The 22468-nt window shown below is 46.1% G+C and overlaps 1 long non-coding RNA gene across 2 annotated transcripts in view; it reads left to right on the top strand.

Annotated features, from left to right (window-relative positions):
* The first annotated feature begins 9322 nt into the window (after window positions 1–9322).
* Window positions 9323–22468, top strand: part of LOC138106800 (uncharacterized) — a 104481-nt gene continuing 91335 nt past the window's right edge. The window contains exons 1-3 of one of the 2 annotated variants that reach the window (XR_011149117.1): window positions 9323–9471; window positions 18252–18382; window positions 19556–21449. This is a non-coding gene — a long non-coding RNA (uncharacterized lncRNA). Of the gene's footprint in view, window positions 9472–18251; window positions 18383–19555; window positions 21450–22468 lie in introns of those variants that run through there. The other variant, XR_011149118.1, reaches the window with a different exon arrangement.

Raw genomic sequence — 22468 nt, 5'->3', positions numbered from 1 at the left:
CTCAGTTCTTCATGCAATAAGCTGGGGCTCCGGGAGCAGGCATCTCTAAGAGGGATGCCTGAGGATGACGTGACTCTGCCGCCCTGCCAGATTTGGCGGGGCTGGAAAAGTTTGCTGCTGTGCTCAGTCTCTAAAGGCAGTGGCAAGGGCATCAGTTCCTATGAAACCCAGCTGGTGAAAACATGCAAAAATGCATCACATCTTGGTTTTACTGGTGATTTTGGTGATGGTCTCAAGTGTCCACCCTAGGTCCAATTTCTCTGATTTTTTTCAGAGAACCCAGAAATAGCTTTTGAGTGCTGAATGGAGGCTGCCTGGCTGGTCACCACGATACCATCACGCTTACCTAGTCTTCTCATTACATTGGCATTGCAGACTGTCCCACATACTTTGCAGGTCCCTTGGGTGTGGTACTCCAGATAAATTATCCCACCCCATTCCACCCACTTGACTGTGTACGTGCATTAATAGCCCTTTGGCCCTGTACTCTTCTCTCACACAGGCTTTCCACAAGCTTCTCTGTTTGATGAAACACTTTTAAGTGCAGAGAATGGCAAATTAGTATAAAAGTTGGTAAAAAAATTTGAAGCAAATACCTGGACAAAACACTCCCTCCTAGGCCATGTTTCTTGCTCACTTCTGGTACCATGGCACAAAGATGGATAAGGAGTGAAGTTGGTCTGTTTGGCTTCTGCTGCTGCTTCAGGAATTAGCTGTTTTGCTGTTCCATGTATATGCCAAAATGGAATACAAATTAGTGGTTCAGGTTCATGTCCATTTGTGTGGAGGGCAGTCAGAACACTAAACAAACCTCAGCACGGAAGGACCATCACAGAGACTGAGTAGTCAGAGGCTTTAAATACCCTAAATTCGGCTCAAATTCTCTGTGCCTGCAGTTGAAGTGAAAAAGGGCTGTTAGAGGCACTCTTACATTCCCTGATAAAGCAAATGTTTACCAGACACAGGAACCAGTCTTCCTCTTGTCCTCTTTAGATTAAATTGCCTGATAGAGCAAAAGACAGAGTTAACTCTCTGTGCTATGACCAGGACAGAAAGCTCTTGACAAAATTAAATTACTCAATTCACTGCAGAGAAAACCGCTTGATCATTTCATGTGTACGGGAGGCACAAATCTCAAATTGCATGTTTGGCAACATATGAGGGCTATATACATATATAGTCAGTTGATGTTGTTATTTTCATTAAATGAGGTCTCTTCTTTTCTCTATTTTCGATGCTGTTCTCCAGGGAGATTAATTTGTATGAAAGTAGAGCGCTAATTGCACAAAACAAGCTGGGGTACCGCAGGAGCATAATTAAATTAAAAAAAAAAAGTGGTGTTAATACAATTGTGGTGCTAATTAAATAAAATTGGTGACAAGTGTCTAAGGCAGACCAAGTGTAAGGAGAAAAACTGACAAAATGATCAATTTAAAAATTCTCGCAGATATTATAGTTCACTGGTAACTGAGCCGAATTAAAAGTAATTGTACACAAAGTGCTGCGTGAACGCCTGATCTTGCTCTCAGCAAAGTGGGACTTTTGCCAATTCAGACTCCAGTGTTCCATAAATTGCTGATAGGAAAGTGATAGGCTTATTTTATTTCTGCATGTGTTTAAGTGGGGACTAATTCAGGGTCGGTCAAACAGACTCGGGCGACAGCTCCCTCAGCAACATTTGCAGTTGTGCCTGCAGTAAACTGACCACTCCCTGCTTCGATAGGAATTGCTGGTGGTCCATGTGCTGGGGGAACCTGGAGAAAGCATGGAGTGGGCTGTGCCAGTGGCACACTATGGCTTTGACCTCACCAGCTGCCAGCTTTCTTGACTTTCACAGTCCAAGGGCACATCATTAGACTCCCTCCTCCACTATCCCTTAATCAGCATCCCGGCTCAACTCCCTTTTTCTTTGGCATTTATTAGTGGCTCAGAGGAATTGCATGATGCCTACTGCAGCCACTGCTTCCTCTCCAAGCTTGGCTGTCCCCAGCATTTTCCTGTGCAGTCCCTTCTGATCTGGTTCCCACCTTCTCCAGAAGGTTACTCCCACTACCCAGCTGCCCAAGGGACACTTTGCCAGTTGCACCTGCAACCCTGGAAGCCCGTTTTCCAGCCTTGGTGCCCGTGGGGAGCCCTGGCAAGAGCCCTGATGGCCTTCCACAGTCCTGGGGCACTGGAAAACTGCTTCTCATGTACGCTGATTTTCCTCACAATTTGTGTTGATGGAGGAAACCTCCCACTCCTCCTTCCACCCACAAACCAACAACTCCAAGCCACTTCTAGCCTGTGTGGTCCTGAAACAAATAAAAAAGTCCTTTCAGATGCGAAACAAGGCAGCCTTGTCTGCCTGAGTCAGCAGCCTAAAACAATAGCTGTGAGCACTCACCTCGAAGCAATTTCTACCCTCTCTGGGGTCACTTTATAATACAGTAGGCCCCCAGCTGTGGTTTTAAAAATGCATTGGCTTGTTTTGGGAACTGACTCCAACAACTTCACTGAGCTTGCAGGAAATTAGTTGTGATCCTTTATACAATGAGAATTTTGCCTTTGACTTTGCTGGGAGCAAGATCAGGACCTTAATGCCTGCAGAAGAATTGCCAACTCTCGCTTGCTGGAGCAGAGGGAGCTTGGGAGATAAGTGATTTCTCCGTGTAGGTGTCTCAGCTGAGAAAAAAGTAGAAAGGAAAAAAGTTCTCTTTTGGCTCGTATTTTATGACCGGGATTGCTGGTCACTGCCCTATGATATTGCTGCCCAGAATGAAAAGCTGAACACACAAATCACTGTCCTGATTTTTATTGTTCTTACGTTTTATTGATGATAAGCCTCAGGGAGAGCTCTTAATCTGGGATGTGATGCTTCTGCCCTTTCTTGAGGGGGTTTGCTTTGAGCAGGGTCTTTGAGGCTCTACCATCCATTGCAGCTGCTTATTTTGCTGGTGACTAATCCTGCCCTGCTATCTGTTCTCCATGTGAGCACTGCTGGGCTGCAGTGCTCATTCATTAAAAACATGTTTTTAATCCCAATTTTGGTTTCAGAATAAACAAGAATAAAATTGCTGAGTTTCAGCCTGTTTCTGAGTTTCAGCCTCATGCTTTCTATTCACTTTCCTGAGTCTGAGTTCATCATCCTTCCTGTCTTCATTAGTGTGACTCTGGCTTTGTCTCTGTGCTCTCCACATAATAGCCAGCCCATTTCCTCACCTTCGTCTGGAAAGTAGAGCTCGATGCTGTGTGTTAATTACTGCTGGACTCTGCTTAGCTCAGTCCTTGGCATTTGGAAAGGCAAGACATGACTGAAGGAACAAAACCCGAAAGAACCCAGAAAAATGGAACTGGCACAAAGTTTTCATCTTCCTAGGAGTGCTTGTCTCAATGGTTGTATCAACCACAAGTGTGTTCCTCCTTCACAGGAACAGTGTTGGCTTTGTCTGGCTTAGTTTACAGTAAGATTAAAGCCTTTTCTTTGCTGTTTTCTTCCTTTAGAGTGTGTTGTGCCCATTAATTGCCCCAAGGTAGAACATACCACTAAGACTGGACTGAGAGTTAATAACCAGCCTCAACTCAGTGTCAGGGACAGATGCTCTCTAAACATTACTTTGGGGCTTGCCCCTGTCGCATGGGAACACAGAGCATACATATCCCCAGGCTCAGCTTGTCCACATCACATGTAGGCAAATCCAGCCCAGAAACAGCCTCTGTAGCTGGAGTGATCTGTCTAAGTCAGAAGCAATATCCACAGGCATCCTTTTCCACCGGCACCGTGCAGAGCAACCATAAACACGTGGGATGCAGCCTGTCCCTTTAGGCTATGGGTGCAAGTTTACCAGAGGGAGAAGCTTTCCACCCTGCTGGCCCTGGTCTGCACCTGATGCCCAGTGTGACCCTTGCCCCTGCCATGTGTGGTAGAAATGCAACTTCCCTGTACCTGCCCAAGTTTTGGGCTTGAAAAGGAGGGATTTTGGTAGAGCACTGGTGCCTCAGGAGGTGCTTTGCAGCTCAGTACAATTAGGGAGCAGGGGGGTGTCATGAGGTGATGGGTGCTGGTGGAAGAAGTGGGTGACCAGGGCTGGGGGCTGAGGTGGCTGGTGAAGCCTTGCTAGCAGATGGGGGGTGTCACATGAGGATGTGTTGGTCCCACATTGATTCTGCTGATTCCTACGGCAAGCTCTGGGTCCAGGCAGTGTCCTGGGTGCTATGGGCTACTTATGTAGAGAGAAAACTTCCAGCCATCTTGCTCAGATCCTTGACCACTACATTTCTGAGAATTCAAGGCAAGAACAAATGTAAGTGAAGTCTATGTGTACAGCAGGAACTTTGTGAATTCACACTAACAGCTGAGGATGCCTTATAACCTTTCTGACACTGTGGGTTATTGCATAAATGGGAAAAAAAACCAGTGTTGACACATCATAATATTGACTTTTATTCCCCTTATTTCAACAGCTCCAGTTTGGTGTACTCACAACTGAAAGAGCAACACAATCTAGTGTATTTACATGTTACATTTCTGAACAAACCAATATTTATGCACAGTGTGTGAATAGAGGTACTAAATATATGCATGGTCTGATGTAGGCAGACTAGATAAATGTCCTTCGTTGTAATATATACATGATTGTAATATATTTATATAGGAAAAATTAATGAAAGTATAGCTAAGTGGGACAGAACTAAAGGATGACAGTTTCTAGAAAATTTTGGGTAAAGATGAACAGCTCCTAGTAGAGCAAAATGTCTGCTATAGCTGTGATATTTATGGTTATATTTTGACTGCTGAAATCAAACAGTAGCAAGCATTGAGTGCCTTTTAGTTCCAGAGCAATAAAGTATGAAAATTTTATTAATTCAAAAGTTCTCTCCCTGAAGTGAAATCCTAGCCACTTCCTTAATACAGAGACTTGATCAAGACTTAGAGGCATTTTGCCATTTTGAGATTAATATGAAAGTTTCTGTCTGGTAGATGAGGAAAGAAGGGGAGACAAAACCTTTAGAAAACTTCCCTAACCCCTCAATTCTCTATATTCAGTTTATTTTCCAAAGGTGAAGTCTTGTCCCTGAGCTGAAACACTAGACAGACATCTGAGTAGGAGACATGGCAAAGATAAAGTGATGTGAGTCTGAAGCTTACTTCACTTGAATCTCTAGTGAAAAAACACATTACCTCTCACTATTACCAGAGTAAGGCTCCTTTGGAGTCTTCCAGGTTTGCTAGGGAAGGAAATGTACAAAAAAATGGCCAGCATAATTATAAAAAAGCACTAGCAAGAATTTGCTGCTCAAAGCCCTCAGTTCAATATTTTGACATAGCAGCTCTAATTTAATTTTTTTTTTCTAAATATACAGTTTTCTAAACAGGGTGATAAATCAAGCTGCCAGCAGTTCAGCAGATGTTAGCTAATCATTTTCTGGGGATTCTTTACCATTTAAACAAATACTTCCCTGAGACCGATCACTGATGCATTGCTTTCATCACTCCAGTGACTCAAGCTGCTAGATGCAGGGTAGGATGGCAGGAGCTTTTCCATCAATATGCCTTAGGCCTGGTCGAGGCAGATCATCTAGACTGACAAAAGGAGAAAATTTATGGTGTCCTTTCCAATTAAATCCTCAGTGTCTCTGCTAAGATGGCCTGGGTTGCCAGTGGTATTTTTAATAGTGCCAACAGCTGCTACCTAAAAAACCTAACAACCAACTCATGGCCATGAAATAAGTGCTGTGTAGTGACTGTGCTTGATAAGGTCCAGGTTCAGAACAATAACCTTACCAGTGAAAGGCTCTCCAGGCTATTTCCATCACCCCCATATACCTCTTTCCTGACTCATCTTGCGCTGCCCTTGCTCCTGCTCCCCCACCAGGGAGGATATAGGATTTTTCAGCACAAGTTGACTGATAAATGAAATTCACTACCTCTGTGTCTTTTCCCCTGGGGGCAGGAGGGGAAGCAGGAGCCTTTGCTGGTGATGCTGAGGCCATCCAGCCTGCAATTTGCTTTCATCCACAACATAGAAATGCACATGTGTACCAAACACTGCCAGATCTCTTCGGTCCAGGCTGCGGTGAGAGTGTGACCCAGGAGGGTCCTTGTTGTCCAGATGAGTCTGGGTGGGCTGGTCTGTGTGTGCTGGCAGTGTAGGGAGTATTTCCTGTCAGTTGGTGTGATGTCATGGTCAGTCTGCAGTGTGGGAACACGCCATTTCCTGACTTTCAGGGTTATTACAAATGGATACTTGGAAGAAGATCCTGTTCAAAGTGCGACAGGCAAGTAAATAAGTAGCCAAACTTAATAAATAAGTGAATAAATAAGTAAATAAATAAATTTATATAAAAGTACTGGCACTGGGCCTGCTACCAGGTCAGAAAACTGCTCTATACATTTCTAACAGCCTGCATGTGCCACACGGGCTCTTTCCAAATGCTGCAGTGTTAAATGTGCTCAGCAGAGACTCAAAAGAAAGCTGTCTGGCAGGTATATTGTCCATGGTCCTTTCCATCCCTGGCCTCTCTTCTCGGCCTGCCAGCCCTAGAGTCAACAGGGGAGGGACCATGCCAATAGCCCAGGGCTGCGTCCTAAATTTGACTGACTCTGCTTCATAAAAGACTCCAATGGCTGATGCAAATCCTGAAGCCCCTAAATGTGCCTAACCCTGCTGGGCAGACAGATGCCCTGTGAGAGGTGGTAGTTTGAAGCAAAGGGAGGTTGCCTGCATCACACACGTGTGTGCATGCAGAGTTGTGTCATTCCCTTGCTTTTCTCACTTGGATGAAACTTTATTTCAAAGTTTGGGCCAGGGCCTAAATTTGGTGATCTAATGTCTTGAGTCTCTCTTTTGTCTTCACATGATATGAGCTGCCTCAAAAGAGCTTTGATAAATTGCCCCAGCCAGTCATTAGTGTTACACATCCACATTATCCTCCTGCCAGCAGGCAGTGGGCTCCAGGAGCTGCATCCCTGGCTGCCCCGGGGGAGACGGCAGCACAGTGAAGCAGGAGCACATGTGCAGGGGCACGCTCTACCCTGTCTTGTGCTGGCAGGACTGAGCCCCTGGCAGCACTACAAAGTTCCCATGCTTCCCAGGGCCCTCAGGGGATAAGACACCTGTCTGGAACAAGAAGAGACTGGAAAAATGCTGGCCCCAGTCCCTCCTTCCTCACTGAGAACAGCAGTCCACCTAGCTCAGCGTCCGGTCTCTGCACGGCTCGCACGGATGCAGCTGGAGGACTTGGCCAGCAGGTCATGTCACTTGTGCACAGCTTTAGTGCAGCGGCTAGCAATTTGTGACTCAAGGACTGCCTGACCAAGGACCATGATTGTAAGTCTTAGCCTGCCATGCATGTCTTGGCTGTGGATTTCCCTGGTTGCTTCTTGAACCCGTACCAAGCCCTGGTGTTCACAGCATCCTCTGACAAAGAGTTTCCCTGCTCCAGCATTAATGGATGATCTGCATTTCCCATATTGTCCAAAGTGCATTAGTGCTACATCCATCTTCTGGAGAAGGACCCACACATCCAAAATGATGCTAGAGAGGAGACAAAGGAGGCAACCTGGCTCCCAAGCTTGCCCCTCCTCAGCCGATGCCAAACAAAACAGCTTGGTACTGCGCACCTGCAGAAGAACCTACCAATAGATTCTGGGTACAGAAGAGTTACATAACAGAAGAGCAGAAAGTGGGACAGCCCATGGGCTGCATTTCTGTTCAGAAGATGAGACAGCATCTCAGACAGGGGAGAGCTCTAGGAGGTGTCCGGTTATGTCAAGAGTGACTTGGCTTACTTTATGCCATGTGTCATGGAGTCTGCTTCCCCAAAAAATGAAGAGAAAGGAAAACAATGAAAGAATGATGACAATATTAATTGCAAGAATCCACTCTGAGCTGATGAGTGGTCCTTTGATGTTGGCATGCCCTTTGCTACTTCCAAACCATGCTGCAGCCAGTGACACATGTCACATTCCAATGAAAGAAGGAGTCCTTTTCACAGAGGGGCTTGCTCTGCCACTTGAGACTGCTTTGTTTTCTCTTCCCTTGCTTGCCACAAGCCTACCAGTGCTTGCTGCTCATGCTGGGTGGCAGACAGCCCTGACGGCACCAGTTTCTGCGGCAGCAGGACACACTGAGCACTGCGTTCTGGCCCATGGAGTTTCGTGAGACAGCAGGCAAGGAGGGCATGGGATCTGCCGAGCAGAGATACCGCATTTTGGAAGCCAGGACCCTGTCTTACAATGAGGATCAGAGAAAGCAAACTGAGGGAAGGCATGCTATGGCCACAGGGGCTGTTTTTTGTGGGGACAAGGAGAGGGGACTTGAACTCAGATACTTACATACCTTCCATTATGTTATTCCTGGGCCAGCTGTGCCACCAACTCGCTGCACGTCCTTGGCTGAGCTGCCCAACCCCTCATGCCCCACTCTCCTTGCCCATATTGGTCTGTCCGCTGGCAGGAGCTGTGCTTGCAGGCATGGACTTAACCAGCTCTGAGGCCTCCATTCATCCCTGTCTCTTTCTCTCCTGCTGTGGTGCTGACAACTCATATATTCCCAGCATTTCTCTGTGGTTTCACTCCAGCTTTGGGAGATCATGTGCCAAGTACTGCTGATCAGCCTGCTGACCAGCTACATCTGGTGCATCCAAAGCCAGCCAGAGGCTTTGGAGCGTATGCTCCTCTGTGACGGCTGCCTGTCGCTTGTTGCAGCACACAGGTCGGGCTGGCGCAGGGCAGAGCCTTGCTCCATGCTCACATCCCACTCCATGCTTGCATGCCATGCCCAGTGAGCAAACTGACCCTGATGGGGGGATCAGCCCTTAAATGGAGGGGTTTACACTGCTCTCTGTCCACTCCTGGGACAGCAAAGACTCCCTAAAATGGGAGGGTATATGTAGAGCCTCCTTTGCAGACTTCTGGTTTGTCCTGAATGTAGTGTGGCAAGTTGGGAAATTAATCTGGGGAGGTTCATACTGAACAGGGTATATCCATGTCAGATTACAAAGCCAGGGTTAAGCATAGGCCTTTGTTGTCTTCTGTTTGCTTTTTGACTCTGTGCTGATGTAAACTCTGCAGCAAACAGTCAGAGAAGTTCCTACACCTGTCCCAAAGCCCACAGTGCTGGTCATGACATTTTGATGATCATACACTGGGTAGAGGATGGTGGGGCAAAGGGATGGCCTCCTGACCTGTTTTCCTAGACTGAGCTGCTGGTAATTAAGCAACAGATGATGTGCCTGGGACTTTGATCACCCACTGATGATGTGGGTCAGCTGGAACAGAGGCTGTAATGTCTTTAAAAAGGCTCCTTAAGAGTTGTTTCAGTAAAGGGAGTGTAGTGATTGCAGAGGTGTGTGTGTGGTGCTGAGTGATTTAACAGATGGATTGGACCTGTGTGGTGGAAAAAAGGTCTTCAATGCCTCAGAACCATCTCAGTGTCATGAAGGCAATGGCAACATATAAATGGGTACTGGTGCATTGCTGCTGTTTAGGTAGGTGTATTTCTTGATCTGCTGAAAGCCAAGATTGTTAATTGCTTGTTTTCCCATGTTCGTGAGACCAGCTATAACCCCTCCTGTGTGTAAAATTCAAAATCTGGGGGTAAAAACCTTTTTAAGTAACTGGAGGGTTGGTTCTTGTCCTGGGAGCCCAGGACAGCTGAGCAGGCCCCTTTCCATGATAGGGTCTGCAGGCAGAGAGCAGTGTGTTCCACAGGGTCCCAGGAATGATACTGTGCTGGAGGCTGTTCAGGGAAGCCAGAGACACGTGGACATGCTGAATGCAGCAGCCCTACCAGGGCTCTGGAACATGTAAATCACTTCAGCGGCAGTGATGTCACCCCTGCTCACATGCATGCTGTTCTTTACATCACCACAATATATATAGGCACTTGGCATGCTTCTGAAGGAATATTTATTTTTTTATATTTTGACTCTCTGGAGAGTTGTACCTTGAGCTGAGCAGAGGAAAAACTGAGGAAATAGCATATCCCTCCTCACACCTCAGAGTCCTGCACTCCTTAGCCCAACAACCCACACATTTACCAGACTTAGTTGCTAGTAAGCGAAGAGGGCAGAGTGTAGAGAGCTTATCTGAGGAATGGCTGCGCAGCAGAGGACATGATAAGATAGAGCCTTGCAGGATGTAGGAGTTAGCCTGTCGTGGGAAAAGGGGTTTCTTATCATCAAGGTGTCCAACAGGACACAAGCCAGAGCAGATTGGAATGAAGAAACCATCACCGCGGGGTGTGTTGTTCCCACGAGAGAAGATGACCAATCGTGAGCTCAGGTTTTGCAATATGTATGAGCTGTTTAAGTGTTGTATAAATAAGAGATGAAAAGACAATAAAATCGAGGCTTGCCGATCATGAAATCATGAGCTCGTCTCCCGCGCCTTTCCCGACATCTGACGCCCGAACAGAAGGCACGTCATGTACCCCCCCCTACCCCCACTTCCACAAGGAAAGGTGCGTTGGGTTCAGGTCCTGCAGCTAGAGGGACGGCAATAAGAGCGGAGAACAACTGTTTCCGTCTCCGTGCCCGAACGACCACACCCGTGGGTTCGCTGATACGTGCTGCCGAAGCCTGGAGGGCTAGCAACGGTACCGTAAGTATGGATAGGCAAGCAGCACAGGATTTATTTAAAGTCTTTCTTCTTATGCTTTACTTTAAAGCCTTTAACTTAGAAAAAGACCTCCCTTCCCTACTAACTCACTCGCGTTCCTATGGCTCCTTTCCCGACCCTCACAGCATTCACGAATTAGCAGAATGGCGGAGGTACGGGGATGAACTTTTTAGCCTTGTTTTAGACGATGATAAGTCAGCCAACAAAATAAGCAAACTTTGGAAAGCAGTTCATAATGAGTTACTGTTAGTGCAGGCAGAGAAGCGAGCAGTCATAGGCATTAAGATAGCGCATTCCCGTAACCAAGATAATGACTCCTCGGTTTTCCCTACGGCCCCCAACCCCCCCGCCTTTGCCACTATTGAGATTCCGCCAGAGCCACCCCCCGCTGACAGTCAATCCCCCGCGCTGCCTAACCCCCTGCCTGCTCCTCCGCCTTCCGCTTCAATCGCCGCTTCTGCATTAACCCCCTCATGCCCGCCGCTGCCGCCCGACCCCTCTAATGCCACAAAGCCTGTCCCTGGGGCAGAATCTGACCCGGCGGAGGCTATGGCAGCAAGGAGGAGAGAGTTGTGGCAGGCGCTTGCCCGAGACGGCATGGAAAGGGGAGATTCCGAGCTCCTAGCAGCGGCACAAGAAGCGATGGCTTTCCCTGTTGTTTTCACTACTAATGCGCAAGGGGGTCAGAACGCGCAGTTTGCCCATCTCGACTGGAAACTCCTGTCCCAGCTGAGAGCAACAGTCAGTAACTTTGGGGTGTCTAGTGAACCAGCTAAGCAGATGTTAGATTATCTTTTTAATGCCCACATTCTCCTGCCTGCCGATATCCTGGCTATCACGAAACTCATTTACACCCCCTCTCAGAGATTGCTTTTTGAGGCAAGGTGGAGAGAGGAAGCGGCAAGTAGCACTAATCTCCCCAGACCCCAAGGGGATCCCTTAACAGGCCTTACTGTAGACGAGCTTATGGGACAGGGCCTGTATCTCAGAGTTGAAGCTCAAGCTGGACTAGGGCCACATAAACTTAGGGAGGCAATGGCAGTAGCTAAGAGAGCAATAGATAAAGTCAGGACATCGGGAGGGACCCCCCTATATATGAGCATCAAGCAGGGTCGTGATGAATCGTTAAGCTCCTTTGTTGATAAGGTTATGGATGCTATCTCTAGGGCAGGGATACCCGATCATATGCAAGATGCTATTTTAAGACAGTGCATTTTGCAAAATAGCAATCCTGCCACTAGATCTCTGATTACCTCTATACCTGGTGATTGGACCACTCAGGCATTACTAGATAAAGCTGCGACCTTGCCCTCAGGTGCTCAAGCCTTTTTAGTCCACGCATTAGAAAAGCTGGGGGAGGGATTGAAGGAACAAGCAGCTAGTGCTCAGATGCAGGTAATGGCCGCCCTTGCTCCCCTCCAAGCAGCAGCCACGCGCCCCCGGTTGCCTCCAGAGAAAAACAGAATGAGATGCTATCGATGTGGCCAGTCGGGTCACCTTCGTCGGGAGTGCTCAGCATCCGGAGTTTGGTGCAACAAATGCCAATCCAACACGCATAACTCGAATGCCTGCCGCAACAAGAAGCAGGGAAACTCCCGGAGCAGCGCGTCCAGCAGCCGCGCAGGGACACAAGTAGCAGCTGCAAACCCTTGCCCTGCCTCCAGCCAGCAACAAGTGGCAGCATCGGCCTGGACTTGGCAGCCTCAGTAGACTGTGATCTCCTGACGTCTGAAATCCATAACATCCCTACAGGACTCACAGGACCCATCTGCCTCAATGGTACACCAGTAGGAGGCTTGATTCTTGGCCAATCATCTGCCACTGCCCTAGGACTATTCGTTCAACCAGGCGTGGTGGACGCTGACTCACAAGGTGATATCTTCATACTGGCTTATACTGTTCATCCACCTGTAAGGATTCCTAAAGGCCAAAGACTAGCTCAATTTGTACCTTTGCCTCAAGCCACACAAGGCATGCAACCCTTGCAGGCTCAACCAAATGCTCATACAGGCTACGGCTCAACTGGGGAACTAACCTTGCTCACCATCGATCTTAATAGCCGTCCACGGAAGCCGTGTGCCCTAACCTATAAAGGAGAAACAATCACGTTACAGAGCCTCCTAGACACAGGGGCAGACTCCAGCATTGTCGATGTGAACACATGGCCCTCACATTGGCCTCTTCTGCCAGCAATGACAGCCATCACTGGTGTCGGAGGAATGAAACTAGCACACAAATCTCCACTGATAACTGTAGAAATTGAGGGCAAGAAAACTACCGCAACCTTTTCTATCGCCCCTCTACCCCCCACAGTTGACTGCCTCATTGGAAGAGATGTATTGGCCCAAATGAGTTTTGTGCTTACCGATGATCGCCATTTCTGCTAAGGGCCGTTGCTTGGAATTTCCCGCTGCCACTAAGATGGACTGACAATAACCCTGTAGTGGTTAAGCAATGGCCTTTAAAACGGGAAAATCTGCTTCAAGCACACGCTCTAGTCAATGAGCAGCTTCAACAAGGACATCTCAAGCCTTCGACAAGCCCATGGAACACCCCAATTTTTGTCATCCAAAAGAAAAATGGCACGTTTCGTCTGCTACAAGACCTTCGAACTGTCAATGCTCGTATGGAGCCTATGGGAGCGCTGCAGCCAGGACTCCCTAATCCAGCAATGTTGCCACAAGATTGGCCTCTTCTCATTATTGACTTAAAAGATTGCTTTTTCACAATTCCACTACATCCAGATGATACAAAGCGATTTGCCTTTTCATTGCCTGCTCTCAATCGTGGTGAACCAGACAAACGTTTTGAGTGGACTGTATTGCCGCAAGGAATGCGCAACTCTCCCACCATATGTCAATTGTATGTCGATGCAGCATTACAGCCACTGCGACAAAAGTTACCTCAGACCATCATTTATCATTATATGGATGATATTTTGTTTGCGCAGAAGAAGCCTTTTGACCAAACAGAAATTCAGCTTATTACCTCCTCTCTTCAAGAATGGTCTTTAGTAATAGCTGCTAACAAAATTCAAATATCCTCCCCGTGGAAGTATTTAGGATGGGTCATCACCAATCAAAGAGTGAAGCCTCAAAAACTGCATATCCAAGCCTCAATCACCACTTTAAATGATGCTCAAAAACTGTTAGGTGATCTGCAGTGGTTAAAGCCAATAGTAGGAATCCCTAATGTTCTTTTAGACCAGCTCCGTCCCTTACTAAAAGGATCAGATCCATGCGCACCAGTACACCTAACGCCGCAGCAGCAAGAAGCTCTACAACAAATCACCACCTGTATCACAGACGGTTTTGTTTCGCGTCTTAATCCAGACATCCCCCTCTCTCTTACTATTTGGAATTCTGAAACTCACCTCCTCGGCGCAATTACGCAGCTAAAGAAAACGGGGGAGCTGACGGTTTTAGAATGGATATCACCACAGTTGCAGCAGCGAAAAACTATTACCACAAAACTTGAAAATTTGGCTAATTTAATTAAGAAAGGACGTTTGCGCATTCTGGAAATTGGAGGACAAGAACCTGAGTGCATCAATCTCCCGATGGAAAAACCTGCCTTGGACTGGTACTTGCTAAATTCTTCATCACTCACGGAAGCGCTGTTGTCCTCAGGAGCTAAAATTCAGACCGGTCCCCTGTTTCCCAAGGCATTACAGTGGATAGGAGCATGGAACTGGATTTCAAAACCCTTGCGAGAAGATAAGCCTATCCACAATGCCATTACTGCATTCACAGACGCCGGAAGAAAGACAAGGAAAGCAGCCGTCGTCTGGAAACAAGACCAGCAATGGCATCAGCATTTAATAAACGCCTCGTCAGATGATACCCTGCAAACCTTAGAATTACTTGCAGTCGTTTGGGCAGTAACCCACCTCACTGGACCCTTAAACGTAGTTTCGGACTCGCTGTATGTAGTGGGCGTCGCCTCAAGAATTGAGGATGCAGTCATTAAGGAAGTACAAAACAAAAGGCTTTATGAACTCTTTCTGCAACTAAAACGCGCCCTAAGAGAACGGTCACACCCCTATTCCATTCTCCATATTCGCAGCCACATGTGGAATGAAGGCCTGGGTGAAGGAAATGAAAGAGCAGATAAACTTGTCTCGCTTGCCCAAAATATTCTCCCGAAACAAACAATGGCGCGAGAAAGCCATGCTATTTTTCATCAGAATTCCAAAGGCTTGTCAAGGGAATTTGGTATCCCAATTGAAGAGGCAAAAGCCATAGTTAAAGCGTGTCCCGTGTGCAGTTTCCACAATAAGGGGCTAGGTTTAGGAGCAGGTGTTAACCCCAGGGGCCTAAAGGCTAACGAAATTTGGCAAATGGATGTCACTCATGTCGCCAGCTTTGGACGGCTAAAATATGTTCATGTTACTATAGACACCTATAGTCATTTTATGTGGGCAACTGCTCAAGCAGGAGAAACAGCCAAACATGTTGAACGCCATATGAATAGCTGTATTGCTATTATGGGAGTCCCTATAACAGTTAAAACAGACAATGGGCCCGCCTATTGCAGTATGCGAATAGCCAAATATATGACCCAATGGAATATTGTCCACAAAAGGGGAATTCCTCACTCCCCCACGGGTCAAGCAATTGTGGAAAGAGCACACGGTACATTAAAACAGTATCTAGAAAAATATCCTGACATTCCTAATACCCAAGACAAACTACTGAAATGCTTATTTGTTTTAAATCATCTTTGCATTTTTGGAGATAGACAGTCTCCTCCTGCCATAATCCATTTTACCCCACCTTCTAATCCGCAACCAGAAGTGTGGGTCAGATTTAAAGACCCCCAGTCAGGATTATGGCAGGACCCAGCCAAAGTTTTGTACTGGGGCAGAGGTTATGTTTGTGTTTCTACCCCGACAGGACCGCAGTGGATCCCTGCCAAATGGACTAAGCCAGCTTATACGCAGGGACAGTCCGCGACAGAGGAAGAAGAGACGACTCCAACAGGTGGTCTCACAAGTGCTACATAACACCGAAGAGGAATTCCATACTAAATTTCTAATAGACTCTGAACGGGAAATTGAAGAGACCCTCATTCCCCGATTATACGCGGACTTTTTGCCACATTGCCAACGCTCATGCATTGTTTGTTATAATTGTTGCCATTTAAGCTCGGGTTAGAATTCATTGCAGAGGTTGTAATTTACAGTGGTGGATCTTTCAGCGACAAGTGTCCACAGGGTTAAGGTGTCTCAATTGTGAGTTTCAGTGGAATCGAGCATCAGCTCAGGAAAATCTTGGTAAACTAACGGGAGTACCTCTAGATCAGAGTTTAGCGTTACTAGAAAATATCAAAGACCTCCACCTACGAGAATTGCGGTGGGAATTAAAGCATATTAGCTAACAAACGTTCTGCTATCCTAGAAGCCCGTTGCAAGACAGGCCTTGATGTCCCAGAGCTGTGGCAGGTTAAACCCCGTGACTGGGACAATGTGTGCCGCCGGTATACTCGCCGTATTGGGTCTTCTAAGCGTCCCAGGCACTTTGGCCCTCAAGCATAGATACCCTCCTAAGCTATTCGATCCAAGGCAAAATGTTTGGGTATCTTTGGCACACGAATTAAATACAACTACGTTCTGTGCCAGCTTAGCTACCCCAAGTACTCCTTTTCTTACGTGCCTAATAGGAGTCCCCCTAACAAATACAACTTGGCTCCATTTCAGGTCAGCCGCCAATGATACAGGGTTCCGATCAGGCCGAATTACTGGCAATAACATCATTGAAAGTTTCGAGCAGTATGATGTATGGGATGACCGCCTCCCATTCGGGCCTGAGCCGCAAGAGATTGAATTGATTGATTCTTTAAACGCCACTAGTTGCTTTTATATAGATAGCAGAAATTCACACTGCTCTGAAGGCACGCATACCAACTGCTGGAAAAATGTATCTACTCCTACTTGGTTGTCTCCCATAGGGAACAGTTTAGAATGGGAAAAATCGTGGTGCAACCACACTGGTAGGACACAGGAAAAACCTGCACCAGGCACAGTCATACCCAGAAGGCTGCCCCCTGGATATTTTCTAATTTGCGGAAATCGTGCTTGGTCCGGCATCCCTACCTTGCCCGTTGGCGGTCCGTGTACAATCGGACAGCTTAGTTTAGCCCTTCCACAGCACCACCCAAATAAAACCCACCCCACCAGATGGCGCAGAGACCTATCCCAGACCCTCCAATCAAATTGTGATGATGAATTGACCTTGTGGAACAAGTGGGAGGTAATTTTTTCATCACTATTTTTGCCTGGAGGGGCAGCAGCTCGAGCTCATCGCAATATAGAGAGATTAAGCTGCTGGGTAGTGAAGCAAGCAAATGGAACAAGTAGAGTACTGTCCGCACTTGCAGATGATTTAAGCACAGTCCAGCATGCTGTATTACAAAATAGAGCTGCTATTGATTTTCTGTTGTTAGCTCATGGACACGGGTGTGAAGAATTTGAGGGATTATGCTGCATGGATCTAAATGATCATTCTCGCTCTATTCATGCAGAGATTCAACAGCTTATAAATCACTCTCAAAAAATTAAGGAAGATACAGGTTTCTTTGGCCTAGATGGGCTGGTCAGTGAACTGGGATTGGGTGGTTGGGTAAGAAGCATGGTAAAAACATTGTTTCTCTTATTGATTATGGTTTTGGTAGGATTAGTCCTGTTCAGCTGCGCTCTAACTTGTATCAAGAGGGTACTGCTAAAAACAACAACTCTGAGCATGATAGCACATAAAGAAAACGGGGGAAGTGTAGAGAGCTTATCTGAGGAATGGCTGCGCAGCAGAGGACATGATAAGATAGAGCCTTGCAGGATGTAGGAGTTAGCCTGTCGTGGGAAAAGGGGTTTCTTATCATCAAGGTGTCCAACAGGACACAAGCCAGAGCAGATTGGAATGAAGAAACCATCACCGCGGGGTGTGTTGTTCCCACGAGAGAAGATGACCAATCGTGAGCTCAGGTTTTGCAATATGTATGAGCTGTTTAAGTGTTGTATAAATAAGAGATGAAAAGACAATAAAATCGAGGCTTGCCGATCATGAAATCATGAGCTCGTCTCCCGCGCCTTTCCCGACAGCAGAGCAGCTGCAGTGAATTAATTGGTAACTTCCAGAGCTGGGTTATTACCTGCAAAGCCTTAGAGCAGTCACACACAGCTCTCTGAGCACAAGCAGACCACTGTTATCTGTTGCAAAGGGGAAAGCTGGCACAGATGCCTGGCCTGTTCCCCTGCAGCTCTTGACGATGAAGAGAAGGGAAATATCCTGATGCAACAGCTCTCACTGCTGCCCTGGGGTCCTGTGGGGACTTGGAGACTTCTGGCATGGGGGTAGTGGGATGCAGCTGCCCTGGAGTGAGCTGAGCTGGAGCTGCCGAAGCCCTGCATTGCCATGGAGGACTATGGTCAACTGTGTCCTCTTCAAGTTCTTGTTGTTGATTTTAGCTGCTGGTACTGCAAAAGTGGTATCAGTCTAGTTTGGAGGGTCATATTCCATAGCCAACTATGAGAGTAATGCATTACAAGTGCATTCGGAGCACTGATTTAAAAATGAGCAAACAAAACCCCTGTCAATAAGGGTTATTTGGTCTAAGTGTTCTTAATTGTTAAGACTTATGATTGATTTTACAGAACTGGAGTGACATCTGGAGATGATTCCCTTTCCTCTCCTATGTAACACAGGAGTGTGCCAGCTTCATTTGATGTGGATGTACCAGCTATTCATGTGTCAGAAATACTGAGAAAGCCTGGGAAGAAAGAGAGTAAGTCATGTACATGATAAGCTTGCCTGGAAATCATAACGTGTTTCTTTAAATATGGCAAATAAAGGGATTTATCCTCACTGTTAATATCTTAAGAGTACCCAGAGAAATATCTGACAGTCTACAAGACCCTTATCAGTCAGTGAGGCCTGGGAGCTTAAACCCCTTAAGATCTTTTGATGGCTTCTCATGTTTTTCTCATAAACTGCTACTGCAAAAAATAATTTTGGAAGGGTTTGGAGACTCTTACACATGCTCTTTGGTTTCATTTTTTGGAGCCATAATTACTACTTTGGCTTGCACTGCTATTTACTCAGTTTTCTGTGTGAAGTCACAACCTAGCTCTGGAATGGACTGGAACTCACTAAATCTGAGCAGGATGTTCAGTTCTGTGATTTCATTTGAAAATCAGCTGGTGATTCCCATATATTATTACAAATTTACAGTTGTCCTTGGTTGATAATTATGTTCTAAGTCTGTCCCTCAAATTAATCTGAGTGCATACTTTGAACAGTTCTGCCATGGCTTCGGTTTAAGTAAATTACTTACAGGAATGACACATTTGTTACTAATCCTCCAGCCTCTTATAGCCAAATTCTGTAATTCTCTTCCAGACTGGTAATTCTTTCTTATGGAAGCAGACCTACTGGTTTCACATTTGTTCACCCAGTTCAGGCCACCACTTAAGCACATGGTTAATTGTAAACATGTGTTTAGGTCCTATTGACTTCTGTGAGGCTTAAGTGCTGTCTTGAATAGGCATTCTTTTCCAAATTGGAGCTGGAAAATAAATTTGTCCCCCTGCATAAAAGATCAATTCAACTGTCATGCCTCCAATAGAAAGCTGAAAGTTCTGTTGGATTAAGGCAGGATATACACTTAAAGTGTAATAACTGTTGCTGAAAACCTTGTCAAGTAAACTCCTATTCTGGAAGGAGCATTCACATTCAGAGATGTTAAGGGATAGCTGTTTCTGATGCTATCTCTGTAAAGACACAAAGTGCGTCTTAACTATACCTGGAAGATAATATTTTGATTTGTGTGATTATTTAGTGAAAAAACTGATGTGTAAATGGGATGACATTAAAGAATGTAGAGAAATTGAAATTTAAGGCTAGCAGAAGCAATGCTTTTATTAAGTAAAATAAAACGATTTGCGTGTATTTTATTTAGTGAGTCTCTGCTACACACTATCAATTCCTGATGCAAGTCACTATAATGGAGCCACTGGCCTGTCGGTTTTCATTAGAAGAAGGAAAAGAAAAAGGACCAAGTTTTGGCTGCCGGTTCACATGGACACATGCCATGAATTCTGAGGGAGCAGCATTGCTTCCCTTTCCTTTTGGCTCCATTTTGGTCTGATGCACGAAGCAGAGGTGGGCAAAGATGAATGTGGGCACCTGGCATTGTGTTCCTCCCTCTATGTATGTCTTGTGCAAGACAAGTGGGCTGCAAGCAACATCAGAGGGTAGCCTGGTGGAGGGTGCTTGCCAGACCAGCACTTGTCCCATCTGCTTTTCATGTTACGGCCATGCAGAGCATGATCCATGTGCTTCTGGTTCAATCCAACTTCAGGACAGCACGTAGTGCTCCCATGGCATGAGCAAGAGTGACCATACCCCATGTAAGTCAGTAGCCCTGGCTATTAAGAACCCCTTGGGGGTTAGTGTGAAGTGGAAGGCTCTCCATGGCTTTGCAATAGTCAATGAGTGCTCAGCGAGGAGCACAGCTCTTGCTGATGTGCTGCTGTGTTTAGGGTGCTGGATAAACAGCTTTGTATCAATGTATAAAATGGGAATGAGAAACTTTAAGTGAGAAAACAGGTTCACTGCAAGCAGTAGGTCCAAGGGATCTTACTTCTGGCACAGAACAAGTGGGAAGAAAATCTTATCAAGTCTCTTTACAGTTCTTCAGAAAGAGTAAAAGAAAAGGTTAACCTTTAAAAACATTTTTACCAATTACTTGGCTTTCCCATGACATCAGTCCTCTCAGTTTCTACAGTCCTTTGAAGAACAACATTGCTAATAACTAACCTCATGTCTTTCATATAATCCTGAATTTTCCTTTGAGCCTTAAAGGAGAATCACAGTTTCCCCTGTGCAAAGCTTCACTTTGAATGTGGAGTCTGAAATTTTATATTTAGGATATTGTGAGGGAGTCCTGGGAAACCAAAAAGTATTTGCAAAACATTTGTCAGTAATTGTATGATAGCATTTTAACTGTTCACCAGCACTGCAGATTTATGCACACGTGTGATGCATATCATGGGCACAAAGTGTGGGATATACCTAAATATTCAGGTGTACTGTTTCTAATGCACAAGCAGAAAGCATACATCTAGGCTGCATGACAGATTCCCATAGTTCAAAGCTGCTGAAAAATATGATATTTGCACACACATTTGCCCTTCTTCCAGCAGCGTGCTTTTTGATGTCAGTCATATTAACTCACTTTTAAAACATGCAGAGGTTTAAGAATACTTCCATGAGTAGCTGCAGAATGTTGTTACGCTGTGCTGGAGTGACCTTGGTAAGAGAGGAGGGCCCTTACCCATAGAAGGACAACACACTCCTTACTTATGAGCAGGCTTGGATCCAGATGTGGATGGTGACTAAACTTGGAGCATCCAGGAGTGATCAAGATGTACCTGAAAGAAGGGCCTAATCATGTGAACACGGGGTGTAGAGCTTCTATAGGCCCTAAGGGCTGGCTTGTCACAGCAGTGGCCTTGTAGGGATATAAGGAAAGGTTGGCTGTTTCCTTAGGTCAGCCATGCTCTTCCTTGCTAATCCATTGGCATGCTCTATACACCCTGAGCATGGGAAATATACTGAACAACTGTGGTTGCAAACCTCTCAGATCTGTGTTCCCGTTTGTGGTTTGTTTTGTGGGTTTTTTTGGGTTTCTTAAAATCCTAGCAGTTTGTCTTTTCTGCTTGTGTGATTTTTCTTGTATTTTTTTCTATCATGGGTTGATTTTTTTTTTTGCCTGTGTACACTTTGAGGCTTCTGTTTAATGCTCTCAAAGTGCAAACAAAGGAGTTGAGTACACTTGCTGATGTTCCCCATTTCATGGCCTGTTGATAACTACACGATAACACTCTCCATTGGATTCTTCATTTAAAAAAAAAAAAAGTAAGAGGAGGAAGAAAAGAGCCTTTGTCAGTCTCGATAGCACTATTCACTGTTTTACCAACAAGTTACAGTGAGAACATCAGCTTCCTGTCCTTTCATTGAAGCCCATTGATCTTTCTCCCTAGTAAACAGAGCGGCTGTAGCTTTTGTTTGACTTGTGCTCCCCATTTGTGTGGTGCATTTCAGGGATGAAAAGTGCTGTTGTGGCTGTTCTACAGAAGGAGAACTGGGATAATGGCAACGGGACAATGAGTGGGATGTGTGGTGGCTGTTAGAGAGGGACACTGGGTGGTTGGGCTGCCACCATAAACACGGTGGTCTTTAGGGAAAGGTTGTGGCCGAGCAGCTTGTAAATGAGCAGCAATGGGATTTCAGGCTGGGTATTGCCCACATCTCCCTTTCAGTCAGATCTGGGCAGGGCAGGTTAGAGGATGGATGGCAGGACATGCTTGTCCTAATGAGAAAAAAACATCCTCAGTAGTGGCCAGGAGGTAGGAAGGATGTGGCAAAAGAGCTGAGATTCCACTCGGGCTTTCTCACTCATTCACTTAGTTACCAGGTAATTCCAGTAAAAAGTACTGTGATTGAGGTCTCCCAGCTGGGGAAATGAGCTGGAGCTGCAGGACCAGCTATGGTCCTTTAGGAGCACCCAGACTACTGAGGCCCCTTGGCTGTAAGAAGCTGAGTATGGGGGAAGACCTTTCTGGGTGGGTGAGGTACCAGCCATAGGGAAGGACTGAGGACGAACTAGCAGAGCTTGTGCCAGGGGAGCAGCTGGGGCTGTGGGGTGAGAAGTCTGCAAAGAAATAAGTTTTTTTCCCCCCCTTGTTTTTCTTACAGCCACTGAAGTGGGTGATGCTTTAGGAAATAGAGCAGAGGTGTAGAGATCTGGGGTTTCCCAAAGAGGTGTGACTGCTTGCAGAAAGCAAATGTATGCTTTTTCTGATCTGAA

Source organism: Aphelocoma coerulescens, chromosome 2 (genome assembly GCF_041296385.1).
Source record: "Aphelocoma coerulescens isolate FSJ_1873_10779 chromosome 2, UR_Acoe_1.0, whole genome shotgun sequence".
Classification (NCBI taxonomy): domain Eukaryota; kingdom Metazoa; phylum Chordata; class Aves; order Passeriformes; family Corvidae; genus Aphelocoma; species Aphelocoma coerulescens.
This window is presented reverse-complemented; position numbering and strand designations above follow the sequence as displayed.